At 37.3% G+C, this 25889-nt stretch overlaps 1 pseudogene across 1 annotated transcript; it reads left to right on the forward strand.

The window, feature by feature from the left end:
* The first annotated feature begins 5913 nt into the window (after positions 1 to 5913).
* LOC148040273 (caffeic acid 3-O-methyltransferase pseudogene) lies at positions 5914 to 7575 on the forward strand (annotated as a pseudogene). The gene is made up of 3 exons (XR_015687969.1): positions 5914 to 6746; positions 6847 to 6911; positions 7025 to 7575. The product of XR_015687969.1 is annotated as a caffeic acid 3-O-methyltransferase pseudogene (transcript).
* The last annotated feature ends 18314 nt before the right edge of the window (positions 7576 to 25889 follow it).

Raw genomic sequence — 25889 nt, forward strand, 5'->3', positions numbered from 1 at the left:
GAACTTCTATCTCTCTCTCTCTCTCTCTCCATGGCATCCCTCCCTCTCTCTGTCTCCTACCCACCCCCCCTCTCATGCCCCCCTCTCTCTAGGCTAGTGAATGTTCCTAGGTTTGGAATTTTCAAATCTTTGTCTTAGGATTTTGAAATCAATTTTTCATAATTTAAATTTAATTTTTTGAAAGTTTCAACAATATCTTGTATCTAAAGTCAAATAAAGGACTTAAGTAGAGAGAACCTTAGACTTCACTTAGATAGGCATTATTACATTGTCCTTTCTCCCAAGAAGTGTGGTTTTAGGTTAATAAACTCAAAAGATTAATAGACCCAAAACACAGAGTTGTGAAATTTAGCAATTGTCTCTTGAAATGTATTGGCATCACCATCCCTAAACCTCAAGTTTTATAAGAGAGCTGCTAATCTATCTAGGTGTATCCATATTTCTGTCTTTGCAATCCTCCTTCATCCCCCATCACTCCAATCTAGAACAACAAGCTGCAACTTTTTCCATGCTTCATACTTCTCTAGTTGTTTCACAAGTATATTGCATTCCTCTTCTTGAGGTGGAGATACAAACTTCTTAGCCTCGGGTCTACCAAAGCATGGTTTGCAATAGATACTTCCACTCTTGCCTAGTTTTTTCTTTCATCCTTATTTTTTTCTAATTGGCTCCCGTGCAATCCAACTTCGGAGAGGACTTGTTCTACCTTCAACTTCTGACATAGGTTGCATCTTATATGCAAAGAATATATATTCATATACTAGCTTCTCAATTTTTCTAACCAAACAATGCAATGTGCAAAAGTGAACCCTTGTCAATGGTATTTCCAAAATAGGGTGCTAGTTTGAATCCATTGGGACTAGCACTCTATTTATCATGACTTTCTCATCATATGTTGGAGCACATTATTATCTTGTCTTGGCGAGCCATTCTTTCTTTCTATCTTTCCCTTTCTTCCTAGTTCATATATAATATATGCGTGGAAATTTTTCATTTATTGTATTCGATAAACCAAAAATACACTTTATTGTTTTTAAATCACCTGTAAGATACCATTCAACTTGTAGTCCCCAAACCCTTCAACATGTAAATTTTCTCCATTATTATTCTATTGAATAGCACTGGGTATATTAGTGAGGTTTTAACAAACCTTAAGTACTTTATGGTCCTTCTTTGGTACTTCAAATGTTGCAAGCCACCATATTTCATTCTTTGATTACACACTCAAGTATAAAGAATGCTTTTTATTGATGTTGGGATCGAATGCTCGATTCATAAGTGTTATACTCAACACATTTAAGTTTTTGCTCCTTGATAGTCTCACTCTTATCAAGTTTGAGGACAAACTTAAGCTTGCCTTTATGTTCTTCCATAGATATATTGTAGAACTTGACCATAGCCACTTGCACCCTACATATATCCAATACAAAGTTGTTGGTTGCATTCAATACAAAGGTAACTTCTTTGGAACCATATATTAGTATGTGTGTGTGTTTCAGATGTGTAGGCTCACCAAGCATATCAAAAACTTTCTCATTTAGTTGTTTTTTAGCCTTCTTCACGTGAAATGGTTTTGGCAGAGGCATTAGCCACTTAGTTTTGAAGACCTACTTAAAACCTATATCCAATTGTTGATAGAGCATACTATATGACTCAAAACTCTTTCTCATCTTGTTACGTAATGCCTAAGCATCTGTAGCAATAAACAAGTTGCAGCTTACATCCCTAAGACATTCACTTACGACACCATCCACAATATCCTTGAATTTACAATTTTCAATGCATTTTTGACCATGTCCTTGCTAAGGACTTTAGCAATAGTGTCATTCTCTACATGAGGAAACATATTTCTTATTGTAGCAGATTAAGCATATATCTATCCATGATATTGTCCACTTCCTTTGGTTAATTGGTGAATTAGTTTAACTAGTCGGATGTGCTGACGTGCTTATTTGGTTTCTAAAGTGGTCCCAATTTCCAACTTTTTATGAGCTTCCTCTTTATGTTTCTATTCTCCTTCTCCAACTCCATAATTTTAGATTGTAACTCCATATTTTGTACCTATGTAGCATGCATAGCATCTTCAATGACAGACATTGCTTGTTGTAGGCTTTGATTCCCCATATCCTTCTCAACCAACAATCTATCTTTTTCCATCAAAGACTACACATACCCTTGTAATCTTGTCTACATATTTGTTAAGGCTTGGTGAATCCCTATTAATCTATGTATCACAAGTCTATATGTGTATCCATACATTTCTTCATTGCCTTCACAAACAAACTTCACAAATGCTATAAGCTCATTAAAATGTGATGGCCTTTGAGTTACTGGATCAAGTGGATAAATGCACACATCAACCCAAAGATCCATATTTTTGTTCCTTGCATTTCATTCTTGTTGCATCGTGTATATTATTGCATCATCCCTTTCCACAGTTCTTTTGAATAGTGGTGTATATTCATCCTCCAATTGGAAGTGCATATCTCTCTTTCTCTTAGTATGTCCTACACCTGTGTTCAGCAAAGAAAAATGTATGACAATTATAACTTTGATTAACATTCAAATTACATGTTATATCCCTTTGATTCATTATATATGTATTATTTTTTACCAATTGGATCTTGACTCTTTCACTTGATTTCAGTCATCATGATAGACCCTAGTTAGCCTTTAAGTATGTGCATTTAGGAATGTTTATGTGTATGCTTATAGAAAAATGCTCTACCAAAAATTTAGGTGATTTTTTAAAACTATGGTTCCAAAAAATACCCATATTTAAGAAAGAACTTAAATTTAGAACATTTGCAAAATAACTACATTGATATTTATACCATTAAAAAAATAAGTTGTTTTTCTACAATTCTTTAAGGAATCTTAGGGAACTTACCCAAAAGGTTTGCAACTGTGTTAAGGGATCAAGCCTACATTGTTTGGATATATAGATATTGACTGGCAAGAAGTATTATGGATAGAAGATCGACCAGTGGTTATATTTTTTAATTTGATTCAGCCATTGTGAGTTGGAGTAGCAAGAAGCAACCCACAATTGCTTCGTCAAGCATGGAAGTAGAGTATATAGGAATAGCATTGGCAACTTGTGAGTAGACATGGCTAAAATTGCTTCTATGTGATATGGGGATTGAGATAGATGGTAGAGTTATCATATGCTAACATCAATAGCATTATTCTTGCAAAGGACCTATCATGCAAGAACAAAACACATTGAAGTGTACTATCATTTCATCTTAGAAAAAGCCATTGATGCAGAGATAGATTTGGTACATGTTAAAACCAATAGCCAAGTCATAAATATCTTTACCAAAGTATTAGGTAAAAATAAGTTCAAGTAATTTGGAAGTGTACTTGGGATATTATGTCTACAAGCTCATTCTAAGCTTAAGGGGGGTGTTGAGAAATAAGACATAAGTCATATTCTATGCTTGTATTATGAAATGAAAAAGAGGTTATATGTAAAGTGTCCTAAAGTCAAAGTATCTATCCACTTCAAAAGATACATTGTGAGCTCAAAAGAATGAAGTTGAAGAGGAAGAAGATGGATTGAGCCTCCCTTTTGTTGCATATCTAAATCAAATCCTTCATTATATTTATTCAAAGGCTACTTAAAAACTATTTTATTCCAAAGATTGTAAAAAGGATCTTCAAAGTGAACTTTGCCGTTTATTTTACAATTATTTACATAGTATTAAAGTGATTCAAACTAGGTGTCCATACATCATAGGCCTATCATTTCATAGGTAACTTAGCATTGTCTGTAAATAGGGTAAATAGGCTAATAAGGTGACATTTTTCAAAAGCAAAACACACCCCATCCGAATTTAGTGATAATTTTTACATATGATGCATCATTTTTCACCACCTAAAGCTATGATTGAAAAGTCTCATGTGTTACATATAAGTCTAACGTCAATAAAAAAAAGGGTGCATTACTATATGCATGAGCTTTGTCCTTTTTAGAGAGAGAAAGAGAGAGAGAGAGAATACCAATTTTTTTCATTAATTTTCTAAATAAACCCTTCTTTCTCGAAAAGTAAGATATCCACACATTTCAAGGCTAAGTGGACCACTTCACTGAAGTTAATAGTGGTGGGTAAGTTTTTTGGGACATGCAATACCTTGTCACCACACCATTATATAAGCATATGCCCTAAAATGCAAGGCTAACAAACCATATCTTTTTTGTATTTTAGATTTTGAAAAATATTAAAATAATGTATCATTCAATGTCACTCTTTTGTGAGCCTTTCATTGATACTTAGCTATATTTTGTAAAAACAATGAAAGACCCTAAATTTTCTTATTTGAGTGTTATTTGATGCATATAGTTTGGCTTATATAAAAAATAGTTATTTAGCTCGCATGGAAAAAGTATGTGTCATGGAAGATTGTTAAATGTCACTCTATTGGCCCTTTTACCCTATGCCTATCATTCCATAAGTAGCTCCATGTTGCTTGTAAGAATCTAACTTATGCATGGCCATTAGTAAGTCTTGGTAAAATCTTATGCTTTGAATGTTGTTGTCAAGATATCTACATACTAGATATTTTGACACATGCGTTGTTAGAGAGATTTTAGTTGAAAGGTTGTATCCACTAGGGATCAAAGAGAGAAGGAAGTAGAAAATATGAGATAGAAGAGAAGAAAAAGAATAGGCAAGAGATTCAAATGAATCCCTAGTCCATACATCATGAATCAATCATAAAACTTTTTACCAAGTCTACCAAAGCCTTTACATAGATAAAGACAAAGCTCAATGATTCAAACTCTACATGTATTACATGTAAACTTTGTTGTACATCCAAGACAAAGAGTCCAAACAATCCAAGTGTCAATAGGTTTAGATGATTTCTTGGTAGGAGAAGCCCAAGTACTTATCCCAAGAGCACTATGTATTGATAGAACTTCAGAAGGGAAACAAAAGCCTTGTATAGGACTCCAAAAACACTTCAAACCTATATATTCCTAGTTATGATAGCAATCATAGTTGATCGTTTGATGGCTAAACTCCAAGACAAATGATTCTTGGATTATCTAAACAATGTCTAGTACTACTTGGAAACAAGCATTAAATCTCTTGGAGCTCCCCGTTATACCCAAAAATGCACACCAATTACTAGCTTTTACTATGTTACTCAAATAGCAAATCTAATGGTTCCATTGGTTTCGAAAAGGGGGATAAAACCTTAGGTCACTTGATCAGAATTCTCTCGAATCACTCCTCATCTCTCCCATCCGAAGTATTGTTTGTTGCCTAAAAACTGTGATCGCACACCTGACAAATTCGGGAGAATTTATTTTCTACATGAGATCCCCAAAGTTGGCTAAAAAGCCACTTGCTTTATGCATGACACCCTATTCTAAAAATTTTCTATACCTTTTTAGGATATCCGCAAAAATAATATCTAAAATATAAAAAATAAACTAAAATTGTCTAAAAATCCCATTTTTTAAAACCATCCATACTATGGACACTAATACTAATGACTAATATGACATTGACTCTCTAGATTAATACAAAAGGTAGATGATGATGCATTCCAAAGTTTTTCACATTATGCCTATATAGCAACATGACAATGTTACTTTTCTCAATGACAAGTCTTGATAAACTCTTAGGTTTTGAAGTCTGAAAGTGATGGCCTTGTGGTAAAGCTTGTGCTTCACAACCTAAAGAATGTGTGTTCAAGGGTGTACAAGCTGCATCATAGGTAGAGATACTTCGCATGGATTGTTCTGCAACTAGAAGTTTCGGCGAAGAGACGTTTATGGCATGCAAGCATCGCTTACGACTCTCTCTCTCTCTCTCTCTGCCTGCCTGCCTGCCTGCCTGTGCGTTTTTTTAATTTGAACTTCATCTTCTCCTCTTCGTGCTTCTCCTTTGCCTCCTCTGTCTGTCTCCATATCTCTCTCGTGTCGATGGATGAGCAGGATGACGTCTCTGCAAGCTGCAAATCAGATGATTCGTCGTCGTGGTCCAGAGCCATGGAGTTCTTCCATCTCAGCGCTGTCTCTTTTAGCTTGCTAGCGGCCATCAAACTGAAGGTCTTCGACGTCCTGGCGAAGCACCACCCGCACCAGCAGCTCTCAGCAGCCCAAATCCTCTCCCACATCCGCCACCACCCGCCTCATGCACCAGCTGATTACTCCTCCTCCTCCTCCTCCTCCTCCTCCTCCTCCATTACATCCAATCTCGCTTCAGCCATCTCCGGTCTCGACCGCCTTCTTCATCTGCTCGCCTCCTACTCTCTCCTAGAGTCCTCGGTCTCCCTTGACCCCCATGGCCATCCCCTCACAACCAGCTATGGCCTCACCCCCGTCTCCACTCTCTTCATCCAGCCACCACACCCTCAACATGGCGCATCCCTTGCCCCCCACTATCTCTTGGTAAATAGCGACGCCTACATCCAATCTTGGCTTCACGCAGACGCGGCTACCTTGGAGGGTGTCACTCCCTTCATCAAAGCCCATGGCAAAGATCTTTTCGCCTATGTGCATGATCACCCTCATTTCGGCCAGCTCTTCCACTCAGCCACGGCCACCCACTCGGATCTGATCATGCAAGCCTTGCTTCAAGTTTACCATGGCTTCGATGGGCTTTGCAGCATCGTCGATGTCGGCGGAGGCTCCGGCGCTTGCTTGCATCGTATTGTGTCGAAGTATCCTCATATCAAGGCCATCAACTTTGATCGACCTCATGCAATTCAAGCTGCACCTGCATATGAAGGTCTGCTGTCCCCAGGATGCTTATAAGCACATTGGGCTCAATAAGATGCCTTCTTGTTCTCTTTGACATTTAAATCTAAGCATACAAATTTTCCTTGTAGGAGTGCAGCATGTGGAAGGAAACATGTTTGACACTATCCCACAAGCAGAGGCTATTTTCATGAAGGTGTGTTGATGCAATCTCCCTTAACACAGATTTCTCTGTATAACATGAATGCTGGATATGTTGCTAAGCAAAGGTGTGCCATCTCTACGACTGATCCTTTGGGCGATTTGCAGTGGATTCTACATGATTGGAGCGACCAAGAGTGTGTCAAGATTCTGGAAAACTGCTATCATGCACTCCCAGCAAAGGGGAAGGTGATAGTATTTGAGGTGGTTTTGCCAACCACGGTTGATGCTCATATAGACAGTAGATATGGCTATGCATGGGACCTAGTGATGTTTACAGTGACGGGAGGTCGAGAACGGACTATGGTAGAATTAGAGGATCTTGCAAGGCTCGCTGGACCCTTCGAAAAAGTCCAAATGGTTTGCAAAGTTCATGAATTTAGTGTGGTGGAGATGTATAAGGCTTGATCATATTGTCGAGTGATCCGCTTCGATCTATAATCAAAGCCCTTTACTAGATTGTGCTTGCCATCGAAGGAAGCTCCAAAATTTGCAATGGTTGAACGTTGCTTTTTATTATTGCACATAGCTCTTGGACTTAAGGGCTTGAGTCCTTTTATACACTCAGCCTTGTCAAATAGCCTTGTAAACTAGGATGCTTTATGAAATGCCTAGTCATTGTGGAAGTTTGTATTTGCTTTCTTGTTTTGTAACTTACATGTTGGCTATAAGAATAACAAAGTTTTGACAAAAGCTTTATTGACATCTTTGGTGGTAAAGTGGTAGTTGGGAAAAAAAATGTTTTTGCTTAGATTGGCCTACGATGGATTTACAAAGCCAAGAGCCTCTGTAAAGACACATGGTGCCATAACCTTGAGCACTCAAATTAGTTTCAACATAAATGCCTCTATATGGGACTTTTGATGCCATATAAAGGATCTCATTCATGGCCCCGTCTGCCACACCATTGGATACAATTTGGCAACACTTTTCATTCATAGAAACACCATTTACAATAAGATTGAGCAAAAAGAATCGAGCCACAACCAACCTCAAGTATCATGACTTGCAAAATTGATTAATTAATTGCTAATACTTATTTTGCAAATTTAGAACTCGGATTTCGAATGTTCGCCTAGAGGTAATTTAGAATGATCCCTAATCCACAATCAAATCGATGGTGTGTTTGTTTCACATTTTATTGCATGTTAAGTTTTAGGTCCTTAGAGATGGGCTTGTGAATACAATGTGTACAAGGATATTCTTGTCCCTAAGCTTTGGCTTGTGAATACTTGGTGTGCAAGGATATTCTTGTGTCCTTAAGCTTTGGCTTATAAATACTCAATGCGCAAAGGTGCAACACATAAATACTCAATGTGCAAAGGTTGGTGTTGCACAAACTGACACTGTTGACTATTGGTACCTAGCATAGCATAACATAGCAATATATATAATGTCTTTAAGCCCTTGCATGTTTGGTATCTTAGCTAGCATCATCCTTAATCTTCACTCCACTTGTTTATCGGATGTGATGGGTCTATTTGTGTAGTTTAGTTTGGACTCAACCCCAACTATGAAGGAGAAAATGATATCCACAAAAAAGGTAAGAAACAACTTTTCTTTTCATCATCTTTTAGGGGAGGAGGCATGTGGGTGATGGGGGATGGGGCTACGGGGGTGGTTGAGAGGATATCTCCTCATTCAAGAGGATGTTGATTCTGGCACCATTCAATCCATCGTGAACAAAGTATACCATTGAACTCCTCCATCCCATGATTGTACACCTTTAGGGATTTGGCTTAATTCAAATCATGGATGGATGTGTGCGCCTACGTGCGTGCATTTTGAGAGAGAGAGAGAGAGAGAGAGAGAGAGAGAGAGAGAGAGAGAGAGAGAGAGAGAGAGAGAGAGAGAGAGAGAGAGAGAGAGAGAGAGAGTGTGTGTGTGTGTGTATACGTGCGCACGTGTGTTTGTGTATGCTTTTCTTGTTTTTATAATTTCTTCCCCAAAAAGGCAAAGCTATTTTCCATTTTGCATCGTGAGTCGTGCCTTCTTAAGAAAAGCAAACTATTTTTCACGCTTCACTCTTCTATCTTTCATAAAAAGAAAATTATGTTTTTCTTTTTTCAATCTATTTTCTATTGCAAGAAAAGCACATTCTCACTTATTGCTTATTGGTTTAGCCTAGTGTGCTCTCACTATTAGATGAGGTGTTTATAAAGTGACTAATATTTCAAGATGCACGCACTTATGTTATATGTTTCACTTCGTCTTAACATTTTAACACACAAATATGCAAATGTGCTAATAATTCACATTTCCTAAAGGGAACACTTGTTTGACATTATTTGCACATTAATTTAATTTTTTCAAAATTCATGTTATTTTGTTAATAGTAGTTGCATAATGGGGACATTGCAATTGGGAATCAATATTATCTATTAATATTTATGAGTTTGTAATACATGGTACTACACATTAGTACACTCAAGTCAAACTTATGATTTAAGTGTCTTCCATTCACATCATTCTATAGAATTAAGTACTAACGATAAGTGAACTACTGTCCCTAGACATCTTGTATTGGTTCTAGGAATACTCAAAGTGGCTCATAGAATGGGCAACCATACTCAATAAATCTCTAGAGAGAGAAATTCATAGCACCCACTCCCAAGTGCCACCGTCACCCATGCATAAGATGAGATAATCGACAAAGGGGCTACCATTTATCTAGAAGAGGAAAGGAAAGACGTTGAATGAGAGTTTCTTGGTAGAGGCATCTATCATTCATTTAGATGTAGAGGTAAATGGTCTAAGGGCCTTCTACAGATCCATATCATGTTCATAATTTCAAGTAGTAATCTAGCTCCTTTGTGAAGGGCTAGCATAACTAACCTTGGGGGAGGTTTAGTGAATAAATTATTTCTTAGAATCCACAAAATATTCAAGAATTCCCTTTCATGTGACATTCGAACTGGCAAGAAATAACATAAGTATATCCATGTGCATAAATATTTTTCTAGGGACTAGGCCTACAAGGATAATTTCTACTTGATTTAAGTTATCAAGTAGTTATGGTTTTGATCTTCGGTCTTTGGCTCTATTGATGAGATGCATTTCGTAGTCCCTACAAGGATAATTTCTACTTGATTTAAGTTATCAAGTAGTTATGGTTTTGATCTTCGATCTTTGGCTCTACTGATGAGATGCATTTCATTTATTGTGATGATTGTTGATTCCCAATCTAAGTCACAAGAATGAGATGATGCTTCTATTTCAAGCATTGAAGAACTTCATTCTTTGAAAGAGCTAAATATAGCTAAGTTATCTTTTGTTTCAATTTCATGGCCTTTAATCAAGATTTATTTATTTACTAAACAATTTTCTAGGAAAGTTTCAATTTCATGGCCTTTAATCAAGATTCATTTCTTTACTAAACAATTTTCTAGGAAAGAGTGGATGCTTTACTAACTGTTTGCTAGCTTGAGCTATTTTCATGAGATAATTAGGATAGTATCTAATCAATGTCCCTAGTTATCGTAACTTTCTTTGAGTTTTGATCACATAAATATTTCCGTTCAAATATGGGATTTAACTTTAATTTCTTATGGAGTTTTCTTAGAATTTACTCAATCAATTATTTATATCATCCAATTTAAATTATTTCCTTTCAAATATGGGATTTAGCTCTAATTTCTTATGAATTTTTCTTACAATTTACTCAAATCAATTATTTATATTATCCAATCGTTTAGAAAGTTCTTTGCATGGACTAGGTACCATCATGGGAGGGGTTACTCGTATTAGAATTTCCCTCCTAAGAACCTATATTTTTGTCCATTTACTTAGCTCTCAGGTTGTCTATAAGGTTGTATCCTAATTTGCTATTGCTTTCTAACTAGTATTTCTACTATTATTGTATCAAAAATGCTTTTCAAACACAAGGAAGATTGCTAGACTTGAGTTGGTGTGACAAGAATATCATTTGTACATGCTACTTCTTGTCTAGCTCTAACATTCCTTCTTTTTGGGGCCATCTTGCAAATGCAAAATTTGCCTAACACATGCTTTGTCTCACTTCTCCTTTGGATCTTTGTCAGTATTATAAGGCTCATACGTCCCTAAGTCAAGACTTGTCAAGATTGAAGGATAAGAACTAAGGTAAGTATAGAGTTTGGTTGAGCAATAAGAAAGTCCTTGAGTCAAGATTGAAGGATAAGAACTAAGTAAGTATAGATTTTGGTTGAGCAATAAGAAAGTCTCGAATTATTAAGGGGTTGAAGTTTGCTTCGCATTTTAAGACACATGACTTTCACCCTTCGGTAGCTTAGGTATTCAGTAACATACTTAAGTATGTCACCTTTGAGATTTTTCTAATGATAGCTTTTCTAACTAAATATTGAGTGTCTTGGCATAGCCAAAACATCTTGAAAATGGATTCATGCACTTCCCAAATTACCTTCTTCCTCAATTCATGACTAGAAGGAATGCATAACCTTTTCTTAAAGTACACAAGTGCATCTTCCTCAATGGAGAAGTCTCAATACTTAAGTTACAACTTAGGATATCTTACTCCTTAAGTTGAATATACCTTCTTAACTATTGATATTTAGGGTTTTTTATAATAGCTTCTTCTTTTTTCAATTGGATAATGGGGTTACTTGGCATTGATACAATAATAGCTAATGATTTATCCTTGAGGGTTCTTCCACAATGAGAGCATTGACGAATAAGTTATGACTTAAAGCATCCACTAATATATTTTCCTTGCATAGCCTGTATTTAATCTTGAAGGCATACTCTTATAAGACTTTAATCCACCTCCTTTCAAGTATCATGTTTAGATCTCATTGAATAAAATTTCATTCAAGACTTTTATTATCTATTATCAAGTTGCATTTCTTATCAAGCAAGTAATATCTCCATAACGTAGATCATGGATCACAACCAACTACTCTAAGTCATGAGTAGCATAGATTATTTCATGTGTCTTTAGCTTCCTTGAAAAATAAGCAGTTGGATGTCCCTCTTGCATAAGTGCACAACCCACTTTGCTTAAATCTTTCAAAGTTGGATTGCTCAATTCAAGTGTCCATGCAACATAAGTTTGTTTCTTTAGCAAGTTGGTGAGGGACACAACAATCAATGCATAATCTTTGATAAAGGCTCAATATCATCTAGTCAATCATAAGAAATTATGCACTTCCTTGATTGTCATTAGGGGTGGTCATTCTTGTACATCATTGACCTTGGCCAGATCTACCACAGTTCCTTCTTCTGATATTATAAACCTAAGTTAATCATTCATTATATCTTTTGAAGAATGCAAACTTTGTCTTTTTAGCATAAATCTTATGCATCCTCATTGTTTCAAGAACAATGCAAAGTTGTAGTTTATGATCCTCGTCTTTCTTTGAATATGCCAAAATGTCATCAACCAAGAACATAAAAAAATCATTGAGATAAGGTCAGAATATGACCTACATTAACCTATTGAAGGTTTTAGGAGCATTGGTTAGTCCAAAATTCATCATAATGAGCTAGAATGTGTCCTACATCAACCTATTGAAGGTTTTAGGAGCATTGGTTAGTCCAAAAGTCATCATAATGAGCTCATAGTAGCCATATATTGTATTAAGGGTAGTTTTGGAAATATCTTTTTCTTTTATCCTTATGTAATGATCTTTGAAAAGATTAGTACTCCTTGAATTCTGTCAAGAAGTAACTCATCAATCCTTGGGATTGAGTACTTACTTACTCTTAACTATGCCTTACTTTAGCCTACAGCAATCAATGCAAAGACAAAAGATTCTATCTTTCTTTTTCTAAAATAGGACCAAGGCTCCCCATTGAAAATTTCTTTTTCTGATACAATATTTTCTTGAGTTCTTCTTTCAACTCAATAGCCTTAGAAATGGATATTCGGTAAGGTCTTTTTGCAACAAGTAGAGAAAATCTTGGTAGTAGCTTGATTTTGTGGTCAACTTCTCTTTGAGATGGAAGTTTAGTTACTCTTCAGGGAAAACATTTGCATGCTTCTTCATCCAAGAAGATTGCTCTCTTGATTCCTTGTCTTGACTAAATTTTTTAAAGCTTAAAGTATACAAGTAGTCCTTTTCTTAACCCTTGCACCGTTCGAGAAGCTTTGGCTAATTGGATTTTTGGCTTACTAGATTTACCATGAGTAGTCACTTGATTTCCTTCTACATTTTAGAACTAGATTTGAACTCTTCCACAATGGATGTGAGCATCATCGGGGATTAGCCAATCCATTCTCAACAAGCACCTATCGGCTCCCAAGTTCTTCATAAGGAACCTTACATTAGTGGGCTCATTACCTAGATCAAACTCCATATTTCTAGTTTATTGTCATGCTATAACTTCCTTTCCATTTGGTAGCTCTACTAGATGCTTGGATGTTGGTGCAATCCCTATGCCCAGTTTATGTGAAATCTATGTTTGAATCACTTAGAACTGATGATTTGGTTCTTTCTTATTGAGAGTGGCATGGACCATTCCTATGTTTGATTTAACTCCTAGTGGGCTCTTCTCCTTCTTCTTCTATGAGGATCACTACAGCAGCATTTTTTCTTCCTCTTCATATTGCACCTCTATTTTACCCATGAAATTGCCCTTATTGGAAAGGTTGGTTTATCTTGGAACACTCTTTTGTAGTGGCATGGTTCATTGCAATCAAATCACTTTTGAATAGCATTGCTTCAATTTAATGAGGCTAAGGTGCATGTTATATTAACCTTGGCCCTCTTTCTTGCATCAATTTACTATTGCCATTGTGCTATTTTTATGACAGCACAAGATCCTTTATTGGGTGATCCTTGAGCCCAATATCTTATGTTCCTTGATTTTACTTAAAGGCTAAGTGGTTTTTCCCTTATCAAAGAATCCTAAAGATACATGGGCCACATAACTTCTAATTGAGTGTGCAAGGGAGGATTTAAGCCCTAGCAAAACTTGGCCATCAATTGAGCAATATGCATGGGTGCGGCATACTACTTGAGGCTCACAAATTGAAAGTAGTAAGCTTCCAAGCTCAACCCTAATTGGTGGAGTTTGAACTCATTTATATTCAATGCATGATAGGAAGGCAAAAGATACATTCCACACATGGCTACCTTTACGAGCTCCCAAGTAGCAATAGCCTCTAAGATTCCAATATCTCAAACACTAATATGGCTTGCTTAGGGGAGCTTGTTCCTATGGCTAAAAAATAATCCTCTATGATTCAATCCAAAGGTCGTCAACTCTCTGTGCAACCTTACCCTTCCCATCAAACTTTGGGGGTTTATTTGTTTAAGAAGGGATTTCTTTTATTATAGCTCAATAAAATTAAAGTTAGCTAATATGTCTTGGTTTGCAACACGTAAAGAACTAGCTTAATATACATTGTTAAGATTCCATATAAATCTTCTCACATTTCAATGTAAGATTTTGAAGAGTTATTGACCTCAACACCAATGTAATGAAAAATAGTCCTTCAAGGAAATAAAATATTTATTCAAATTCACTATCTTTATTTTTATTGCAATAATTTTTTTAGTGCATAATAAGACTCTACCCAAATGCAAAAAACTACCAAGTTTTCCCTTGACTAGCATCAAGGTCTTCTGAGTTTACTAGACTAGGCTTGTAGGGATTGAGCTAGTCATTGTAGAATACCCTTGGCTCAATGGCACCTTTTAGCTAATAACAAGTCCCTAAGGGAAGACCTAGCTCTCATCTCCGCTACCAATTTTAGCATACAGAGATGTAATTTAGCTCCTTGGTGAAGAGCTAGCATATACTACCTTGGGAAGAGGGGATCTAGTGTGCACCCTAAGTGCTAACATGCATTGGAGAAATTATTTCTTAAAATCCATAAACAATTCAAACATTCCTTTTGATGTGATTACCATTATGATAAGTATACTTGTGCATGTGTGTTTTTCTAGGGCCTGAGCCTATAAGCAAAGGTTTTTCTTAATTTAATTATTGGCTTTGATCTTTGCTCTTAGGCTTTTCCAATGAGATGCCTATCATTGGCCCATTTTTTTCCCATTTTCTTAAGTGTGATGATCTTTGATTTCCAATCTAAGTAATGAGAATGAGATGATGCTTTGAATGAGATTATGCTTCTATTTTAAGCTTCGAAGGGCTTCCTTTTTTGAAAGACCTAAGTATAACTAAGTTAACTTTTGTTTTAATTTCACATCCTTTAATTGAGTTTTTTTTCTATTCAATAATAAAATTCTCATCAAGATACTTTGCTAGAAAAGTTTCTAACAAAAAGTTGATGTTTCACTAACCCTTGCTAGCTTAAGGGATCAATTTCTATATACTAGTTAATTTCATGAAATAATTAGGATAGTATCTAACCAATGTCCCTAGTTATCTTAAATTTTGAGTTTTGATTGTGTAAACATTGCCTTTCAAAGAGAGAGTCAACTCTAGTTTTTGACAAATTTTTCTTATACTTTACTTTATCAATTGTTTCATCATTGCAATATAAACGTCCAATTTTTTAAAAAGTTATATGCATGGACTAGGTACCACCACGAGAGGGGTTACTCCTATTGGAATTTCCCTCCTAACTACCTATTCTTTTGTCATTCTACTTAACTCTCAAAGTATCCATAAGGATCCTTGTTGTGTCATAATTTATTCTCGTTTTTATTTAGTATTTCTATTAGTTGCTTACTGCTTTATGATTAAATAAGAATATGGATGTAATTAAAATCTCCTTGGACTCCTCTCCAAGTGTTGAAGTTCTTGATCGACCTTGTTCAGCCAAATACTCATCCACTAGACCACAAGATTGGGAGAAGCCAGAGGTTCAATCAAAGTTCACTTCATTAAATCCTAGGAAGACAATCAAACCTAAACCAAGGGTTGTCGAAAGGAAAGGATTGCCAAAATATCATTTTGAAGTACTCCACATGTATGACTTTCAACTTTTTTCATCCTTGCAGTTTTAAGTCTATATAGTCGTAAGGCTCTATGGCATTTATGAACACATAGATCATTTCCTTCAGTTGGTTTGTACTTATTGGCCATTGCATAAAGGACTAGACACTGCCATTGTGCCTAGGGCAATCGGTAAGACCTTCCTATCATGGCCATGGCTTATTAGGCCTCAAATTTGTAAGTTTGATGGAAAAGACTTTCATCCATGGCAATATTGGTGAAGTATAAAACAATGGTTGGGGCTACTGGCCATTCATCAAAGGGACCAAGGTTATTGATCCATCAAACCCACTTGATGTAGAAGATGATCAAAGAACCCAAGCCATCATCATGCTTCATCTAGACGAGTCCCTAGTTCATCATATTGACCAAGTCTCCACTGCCAAGGAGAAATGGGATGAGATTGAAAAGCTTTATGGTGCTACAGGGAAGAACTCTAAAATTTTCCTAAAGATCGAATTTTTAAGCTTGGAGTATAAACAAGGAGAAGACCTAGGTTAGTTCATTTCTCACATGAAGGGGCTCATGGCACAGCTAGCCTTAGTTCAAGCTCTAAATCATGATGAAGATGCCATTGCATTTCTCTTGAAGGCTGTAAAGAAGATCTTTCTAACCCTTGTAAGTACTCTTACCAACATCCCTAATCCAACTTTGGAAAGGACCATCCAATCTTGTTTAGATGAGGAGAAAAGAAGTAAAGGATATCCTTCAATAGCCCATGAGCAACTCTTGGTTCATAATGTCTCCACCAAATGCTTCATTTGCAATAAGAAGGGACATCTTATCAGTAATTGTTGGAAAATATATCCCAACAAAATGAAGTGCAACAAATGTAAGAAGACAGGGCATATTACCAGTAAATGTCCTACCACCCCTGAAGTACCAAAAGAATTGGAGGCCAACTTTGTCTCCAAAACATCTGATGATCGACTTTTCAAAAAAACTCTAAATCCTCTACTTATAACCACTCTTGTAGCCTGATTTATAAAGGCATTCCATTTTTTTTTGGGGGGGCATTAACATGCCATATAGTCCAATACCACTCTGACATTGAGGGAAGGTGTTGAGAGATAGGCATGTGAACCCTATGTATGCAAGGGTGGATAAGGGTAGCTGGGTGTGAATGAACTGAAGGGCGGGGGGAAACCCTAACCCTAGCCATCTAGAGGCTATATAAATAGCCTCAAGGTCACTCTCAATGTAGAGGAGAGTGTACTAGTTTTACTTGTGAACAACTCACTAAGCAAGATCTTCTTCTTGTACTTGAGCTCTCTCTCTCCCTCTTGTACACACTCTCATGCTCTCACTCTCATATTTAGATAGGCATGTGAACCCTATGTATGAAATGGTGGATAAGGGTAGCTAGATATGAATGAACTAAAGGGCAGGAAAATCGTAACCCTAGCCATCTAGAGGCTATATAAACAACCTAAAGGTCACTCTCAATGTAGAGGAGAGTGTACTAGTTGTACTTGTGAACAACTCACTAAGCAAGATCTTCTTCTTGTACTTGAGCTCTCTCTTTCCCTCTTATGAACACTCTCATGCTCTCACTCTGATATTTAGATAGGCATGTGAACCCTATGCATGCAAGGGTGGATAAGGGTAGCTTGGTGCAAATGAACTAGAGGGCAGGGGGAAACCCTAACCCTTGCCATCCAGAGGCTATATAAATAGCCTATAGGTCACTCTCAATGTAGAGGAGAGTGTACTAATTTTACTTGTGAATAACTCACTAAGCAAGATCTTCTTCTTGTACTTGATCTCTCTCTCCCTCTTGTGCACACTCTCACGCTCTTACTTCGACATTTCAACATGTTAGTCATGTTCATTAGGATGCAGCAATGAATGAGGGAGATGGCTGCATTAGAGGCCAAAAAACTTGGAATCTAGTGCCATTTTCCAAAGACAAGAAAGCTATTAGTAGTAAATGGGTCTACAAGATAAAGCATAATGAAGATGATTCTATTAGCAGGTGTAAGGACAAAGGCTGGTTACAAAAGGTTATGCACATACATGTGGCATGGATTGTGAATAGACATTTAGTCCAATTGCTAGGATAGCAAAGCTGTCAAATGTGTGATTTCTTTGATAATAGCCAATGGTTGGAGTTTATAGCAAATGGATGTGAAGAATACCTTCTTACATGATGATTTTCAAGAAGAGGTGTATATGGAGCAACAAGAAAATAATGAGGATGTAGAGCATCTAATATATATATATATATATACATATATATATATATATATATATATATATATATATATATATATGCAAGTTAAAGAAGTCACTGTATGGGCTAAAACAAGCACCTAGAGCATGGTCTAACAAGACTGACGAGTATCTTTTCAACATTGGATTTTATGTTTGTAATGCAGATCACTCACTAGACTAGCATGTAAGGATGTGTAGGTGTCTGGGTATACAGATACAGATAGGGTTGGTAGCAAGTATAATAGAAGATCTAATAGTGGATTCATGTTTTCCCTTTGTAGTGCAGTAGTTACTTGGAGAAACAAAAAGCAACCAATGGTTTCTTTATGGAGTATAGAGACTAAGTATAGAGGTGCTACTATGACAACATGTGAGGTGGTATGGCTACAAAAGTTATTGGGTGATTTGTATGTGCAAGGAGATGGTCCATTTGTCATTCACTATGACAACATGAGCAATATACAGTTAGCTAGGATTCCGATGCTCCATGGTAGGATAAAACACATCGAGGTGCATTACCATTTTGTGAGACAAGGTACTTGTAGGAGAGATCGACTTGGTATATGTCAATAAAGAAGATGAGATAGCTAATATTTTCATAAAGGTATTAGGTGTAGAGAGGCTTTGAAACTTTTGAAGCTTACTTGAAGTTGCAAAGATGCAATTGAGCTTGAGGGAGAGTATTGAGATGGCAAGCTCAACATGTGCAAACATTGATGATAGATCACCCGATTAGATGGGTCCTCATCACACTATACTTAGTACATTGGTGGTCATTATGATCCTTACTTGGCTATTGACTTCTCATTTATTATAGTTGGCTTGTTACACTTACCTATAACTAGCATAGACGTTGTAGCGTCAATCAATCAGCAGTATAGTCAGTTATGCTCTATTTGACTTAGTCGGCCACTTTTTTTATATTGTATCTTATCTATACTTTGTATACATTGTATTATGTAAGAAAGAAAGAAAGAAAATAGCAAGGAAATGTTTTGGTCTCTATCTCTCTTCTTTTGTTCTTGAGTAAGCTTCCTCTCATCTGTATTGTGTGTGTTCTGCACAATAGCTCAAGCAAGTCCCCCCACCACACAATTCATTACATTTGGGACCTAATTATATGGTAAGAAGTTTACATTATTATGTGTATTTATTTACTAACTCATACAAGATTTTCATTTAACATTCTTTGTTGGTCAACTATGTAGCACATCCCATACTTCATCAAGCAATATGGAAGTCTCTCTATTTAGTCAACTATATAGCATGCCCCAAATTTCATCAAGCTATATAAAACTCTCCCTTTTTTGTCAACTCAAGATATGAAAAAAAAAATCATAATATGAACCAAGAATAAAATATTTCAAACATATAGGATATGGAGGTGGAAGAGTCAAAGATGATATCTCATTAGAGGTCCTTCAATGGTTTTATAGACAAATCTGCCACAACTCAAGCTTAAAGACACAACCACATCATGTAATATATTCTCTTTGAGATTATTTTTAAGAAAATTAGTTTGCGGAGCTCTACTCATCATTATTAGCATGGCAAGGACAAAATCAAGTGGCCAAAGGCACAATTTTGATCCAAGCAACTACCTCAAAAGATTCATTTGCATCAAAGCCAAACAAGCTACCTAGGCTTGGCAAACCAAGAGGAAGCTTCCGCAAGATATGGGATGCCTTAGGGACATTAAAAAGGAAATGAGATGCCTTTGTCTTGCAATTTGAAAGCTCTTATCCTAAAAACTTTGTAGGGAGATTTGAGACACACATAACCTCAATGATATGAAATGGAAAAGGAAAACTCTTGACTATATCCATGAGGTCATAAAGGATTTCTTGATTGAGATTTTTCAAGATGCCTATATCTATGCTTCTAATGCATATAGATTGACTCTCATGATGGACAAGGCCCATGTTCATTCTCAGAAGGCTAGGACACATATTTTCAAATATTCTTAAGCTAGTCCCTCTAACAAATGAGAAAACATGAAAAAAAATTGAATGTGCCACCATATAAGAAGAAAAAGCCACATGAAGGCCCTTGAATTGAGAATAGAACACATGAAAGAGATATAATATTAGCTTAAAAAAGAGGAAAAAGCTACAAAAGAACTAATAGAGAAACAAAGGAAGTAGAGGAGGAGAAATCAAAAGAAAAAGAATCAAAGGAGCTATAATCATTAGGAAATGAGCTCATTAACATGCTCGCAAGTGTCCCTCCACCAGGATTTTAGGTGCATTGCTTTGTGCTTGGTTACATAGGAAAGATAGAGGATCTTGTTACTTTTGACTTAGAGTGCCTTGAGATCCTAAGTAATGAAAGGAGAGAAATAAATGGTTATATTCTTCTTGATGTCTAGATATAGCATACTCAAATAAAATCTGAGACATCTGAAAAAAATGGTGAGCACGTCCAAGCTTTCTACTCCAGGACATGGCAAGTTCTCTTCAAGAGGCCGTGGTACAGGACGTGGTAGTGACAACTAGCAAAACAAATTGAATCAGCAATTTGGTGATATGTAGGTTTCAGGAGGTCATGGTAACTTTAGAGGCATGGGGAGCTTTAGAGGAAGAGGTGGATGGCAGAACAGAGGTTCTAACAACTCTGGTATTGTGTGTCACTACTGTGGCAAAACAGGTCATATGTTATGCTAAGAAAGATGATATTCGCTGTGGTAAGTTGCAGCAAGGAAACTATGCATCGTCTTCACGACGACAGAATGAAGACAAAAATGAACGTCTGTTTGTTATGCAACATATGCTGAATGCTGTTACAGGAAAGGGAACACATGATGATGTTTGGTATGTTGATTCAGGTGCATCCAATCATCTGACCAGCCATGCAAAATGGTTTGGAGAGATGTAGGATTTGCAAAATACAGGTTATGTGCAGACGGGTGATGATTCATGCCACCTAATTTCACACATTGGAAAAGTTCCCTTGTCCTTGCATGATGGCAAGACAAAGAGTCTTTCAGATGTATTACATGTGCCATCTATTACAAAGAACTTGGTGTCAGTCGGCAATCAGATGGTAGAGCAAGGGCTACAAGTCAGATTTAATGCAAAGAGCTGCTTTGTAGAAGACTTCAATGACAAGTACAGGTTGGTTGCAAAGGGAAGTAGAGTTGGACATATGTTTACTTTGGATGCTGGAATTCCTACTATGAATGCTGCTATGTATGCTAAAGAAAAAGGTGTTGTTGCATATATTGAAATTTGGCACAAACACATTGGACATGCAAATGTACAAAGGCTGAAATTAATGCAGTCCAAAGGGTTGGTTATTACAGGTTTGCCTACATTTAGAATTGCAGAATTTCATAAGGTATGCGAAGCATGTCAGTTTGGTAAGCAAACAAGACAACCCTTTTTACATGACAGAGATGTAAGCAAAAATATCCTTGATATTGTGCATACAGATATTTGGGGGCCTACACAAAATCTATCTCTTGGAGGCAGTTCGTACTTTGTCACATTCATTGATGATTGTTCTAGAAAGCTATGGATATATTTTATGAAGGAAAAGAGTGAAGTGTTTGAGCACTTTAGAACTTTCAAGGCTACAATTGAAAGAGAAACAGGCTTGAAAGTAACGTGCTTGAGGTCAGATGGAGGGGGAGAGTACCTCTCGAATGAGTTCGGTGATTTTTTGAGGTTTCATGGGATAAAGAGACAGTTCACATGCAAGTATATCCCATAGCAAAATGGGGTTGCAGAAAGGAAAAACAGGCATATTGCAGAAGTTGCACGCACCTTGATGGCTGAAAATAATATGCCTAAGCATTTTTTGTCTGATGCTGTTCATACGGCTGTTTATATTATAAACAGAACTCCCACAGCTGCAGTTCATGGTATGATTCTCGAAGAATGTTTTACAAGTAAGAAGCCTGATATCTCACACTTGAAAGTATTTGGCTGTGTTGCATATGTTCATATGCCAGATGAGCTACGGAAGAAGCTTGATCCAAAGGCAGAAAAATGTGTCTTTATTGGATACTCTTTAGAGCAGAAAGGGTATCGTTGTTATAACCCTGTCACATGTAAGTTCAAAGTGAGTAGGGATGTCATCTTTGATGAAATGAGCAGTTGGTATGCATCTAGTGGTGATGCATCGGATGATGATGATGATCAGGACACTCATGTGCAGGTTGAAAAGCAAGAATCACGGACTCTTAGTAGACCAGAGACATCATCTGGTAGTCCTTGGTCTGGGAGACTAAGGAGTAGCTCTATATCCTCAGGTGCATCTAGTAGCACTACAGGTAAAGACAAAGGAAAGAATAAAGTGTCAGATGGCATTGATGCAGTTCTTGATGGAGACTCTAGTGGCTCAGAGAGCTTCGATGATGAGCTTGGTATTCCTTCTGTCAAGACACCAAGTGTACAGAGAGCTCATAGCAATGTAAAGGCTCCATTGAGTGATTCGGTGGTACGCAGATCTAGCAGGGTCAGATACATGTTAAAAGATTTGGTTTTGAAGGTTATACAGCTCACCATTATGCTTATATAGTGAAACTAGTTGAGGATGTTGAGCCCTCTTGTTTTGAGGATGTTGTTGGTCATACTCATTGGGATGCAACAATGCATGAGGAGATGACTGCATTAGAGGCCAATAAGACTTGGGATCTAGTATCATTGCCTAAGGGCAAGAAATCTATTGGATGTAAGTGGGTTTATAAGATTAAGCACAATGCAGATGGTTCTATTAGTAGGTACAAAGCTAGGCTGGTTGCAAAAGGCTATGCCCAGACATATGGCATAGATTATGAAGAAACCTTCAGCCCAGTTGCTAGGATGGCAACTATCAGACATGTGATTGCTTTGGCAGCAGCCAAAGGTTGGAGGTTGTAGCAAATGGATGTGAAGAATGCGTTCTTGCATGGTGATTTGTAGGAAGTGTATATGGATCAGCCAGCAGGTTATGAAGATTGAGAGCATCCCACGTATGTGTGCAGGTTGAAGAAGGCGCTCTATGGGCTCAAGCAAGCACCTAGAGCATGGTCTGACAAGATCAGAGAGTATCTTGTCAATATTGACTTTTATGTTTCTAATGTTGATCACTCACTTTATGTGAGAAAGGGAGATGCAGGTTTGGTCATCATAGTCATCTATGTGGATGACTTGATTATTACAAGTGATAGTGATAGTGGGATTGCTGAAGTCAAGGACTTTTTGAAGAAGAAGTTTGAGATGAAGAATTTAGGTGAGCTAAGGTACTTCCTTGGCATTGAGGTGATTAGATGTGATGATGGTATGGTATATGGCTGTCCCAAAGATAGTATGGCTTGGATATGTTGTCCAAGTATGGTATGACAGCATGCAAACCACTTTTAGTCCCGTTGGAGAAGAATGTAAAGTTGAGTACTGATGTTGGGGATGAGATAGAAGACCCTAGTATGTTCAGGAGGATAGTGGGGAGTTTGGTCTACATGACCATTACAAGGCTAGACTTGAGCTATGTTGTTGGTCTTGTGAGTCAGTTTATGCAAGTACCTAGAAAGCCACATTTGGATGCAGTCAGACGCATATTGAGATATGTGAAGTTCACATTACATTATGGACTTTTCTATGAGGTAGGTATAGATGTACAGGTGTTTGGATACACAGATGCAGATTGGGCTGGTAGTATGTCTGATAGGAGATCTACCAACGGATACATGTTCTCTCTTGGTAGTGCAGCAGTTACTTGGAGCAGCAAAAAGCAATCTATAGTTGCTTTGTCAAGTACAGAGGCTGAGTATAGAGGTGCTGCTAATGCAGCATGTGAGGTAGTATGGCTGCAAAAGTTATTGGCTGATTTAGATGTGCAAGTGGAAGGTCCAGTTGTCATTTATTGTGACAACATGAGCAGTATACAGTTGGTTAGGAACCCTGTGTTCCATGCCAGGACAAAACATATTGAGGTACACTACCACTCTGTGAGAGAGAAGGTACTAGCAGGTGAGATTGACTTGGTCTATGCAGCACACATGATCAGATAGCTGACATCTTCACAAAGGCATTGGGTACAGAGAAGCTTCAAAAGTTTCGAAGCTTACTTGGAGTTGCAGAGATGCAATTGAGCTTGAGGGGGAGTGTTGAGATGACAAGCTCAACACATGTGGACATTGATGATGGACCGCCCGGTTAGATGGGTCCACACGTCTACACTTAGCACGTCGGTGGTCATTATGAATGTTGAGATGACAAGCTCAACACATGCGAACATTAATGATGGACCACCTGGTTAGATGGGTCCACACGTCTACACTTAGCACGTCGGTGATCATTATGACTCTCACATGGCCACTAACTCATTACTTATTATATTCAGGTTGTTACACCTATTTACAACTGGCATAGTTATAGCGCTAGTTGACTAGTGTAGTCGGTTATGCATTGTTTGACTTAGTAGGCCACTTTCCTTTATGTTGTATCTTATCTATACTTTGTGTAGATTGTAAAGTGTGGGGAAGAAGAAGAAGAAATCAGCAAGAAAACGTTTTTGGCCTCCACCTCTCTTCTTGTCTCTTGAGTGAGCTTCTCTTTGTGCATTCTGTGTGTGTTCGGCGCAACATCTTGAGCAAGTCCCCCCACCACGTGATTCTTGACAGAACTTAACCATACCTAAAGATCGAATGTTGATAAAACCTTGTGAGAAGCCTCCCAGTTCTCTGGGACCACCCTACCATAGGACGACAAACCCATCAGGGGTTCCGCCCACCCGCTTCCCTCAATAGAAGTTCTTTAGTTATCTAATTAGGACCTATCACATTTATGTGTGACATTTAAAATCGGATTTCTTAATTGAGCCTTTTAAGGAACAAGATTCATTCACGTAATTTACAGCACAGACACAAAATACAGAGCAAGTAATCATTTGACAAACAAGTTCAAACAAATTCCTTAACTTATCTTCACATTAATCTTTGTCTCCTACCCATATAAGAAAAATTATGTATCCCTTTTGTCCAACCATAATTTCCATCCATTATCTAGAATAGGATCTTCCAACACCCTAGACATTGGCAATCTACAACTCCGTTCTGGACTAGGCAAGGTGTCCAGAGCTCCCCTGACCCCAAGAGACCTAGAAGTGAGACACAACTTCTATGGTTGGCCTTTTCACCACTCGACCTTCGGCCAATGAATCGAGCAATGCCCTCTCGAGTTGAAATTTGATGTGACCTTGGAGATGGTCTACCTGTGCAAAATATCCTTCCTTAATTAATCCGATTAAGAATCATGCACAAACAAGGCATTCAGTCCTAATATCATTGTCCAAGAAAACATTCATTTATTCCCATGGCAACTTGTCATCACAGACCCCTGCCATGCATTTACCATCAACCACAAGCACTTGGAATAATTATCCAAACCACAATCCAACAATCACTTGATTGTAAAAGCATTTAGCGTGTTGTTCGATTAACCAATAAAACAATGGTATGCTCTTCTAAGCATTGCAAGAATAGATGCGATTACATTTCCATTGCACATTTGCTCTCCCCCTTGGGACCAAAGATTAAAATTTACTTAACATTCTCTTCTTTCGGCTAAGGCATATGCTAAGGGTTCAAATACTGTACATGACATAAGTCCTATCATTTCAATGTGAGATAATCAATCTAGCAAGAGCATTTATGCCTCTTCTCTAAGTGACATTTATCTTTTAGCCTTTCCCTACTATGCAGCATTTTATCTTGACTTTATCCTCCTTTATCCTAAGGCAAGGAGTCGCATGTCATTGATGTAAAGTTCACATAATCTCTCCCATGTATGTACCATTTATGTGCATCCACAAACCTTAAATAGTATTGTCATGGGTAAAGATTAATCGAAGACTCATCGGCGCTTAATGCTTTAGA

Source organism: Lygodium microphyllum, chromosome 2 (assembly GCF_053477565.2).
Source record: "Lygodium microphyllum isolate KBCC chromosome 2, Lygodium_microphyllum_v1.1.10, whole genome shotgun sequence".
NCBI classification, from domain to species: Eukaryota; Viridiplantae; Streptophyta; class Polypodiopsida; order Schizaeales; family Lygodiaceae; genus Lygodium; species Lygodium microphyllum.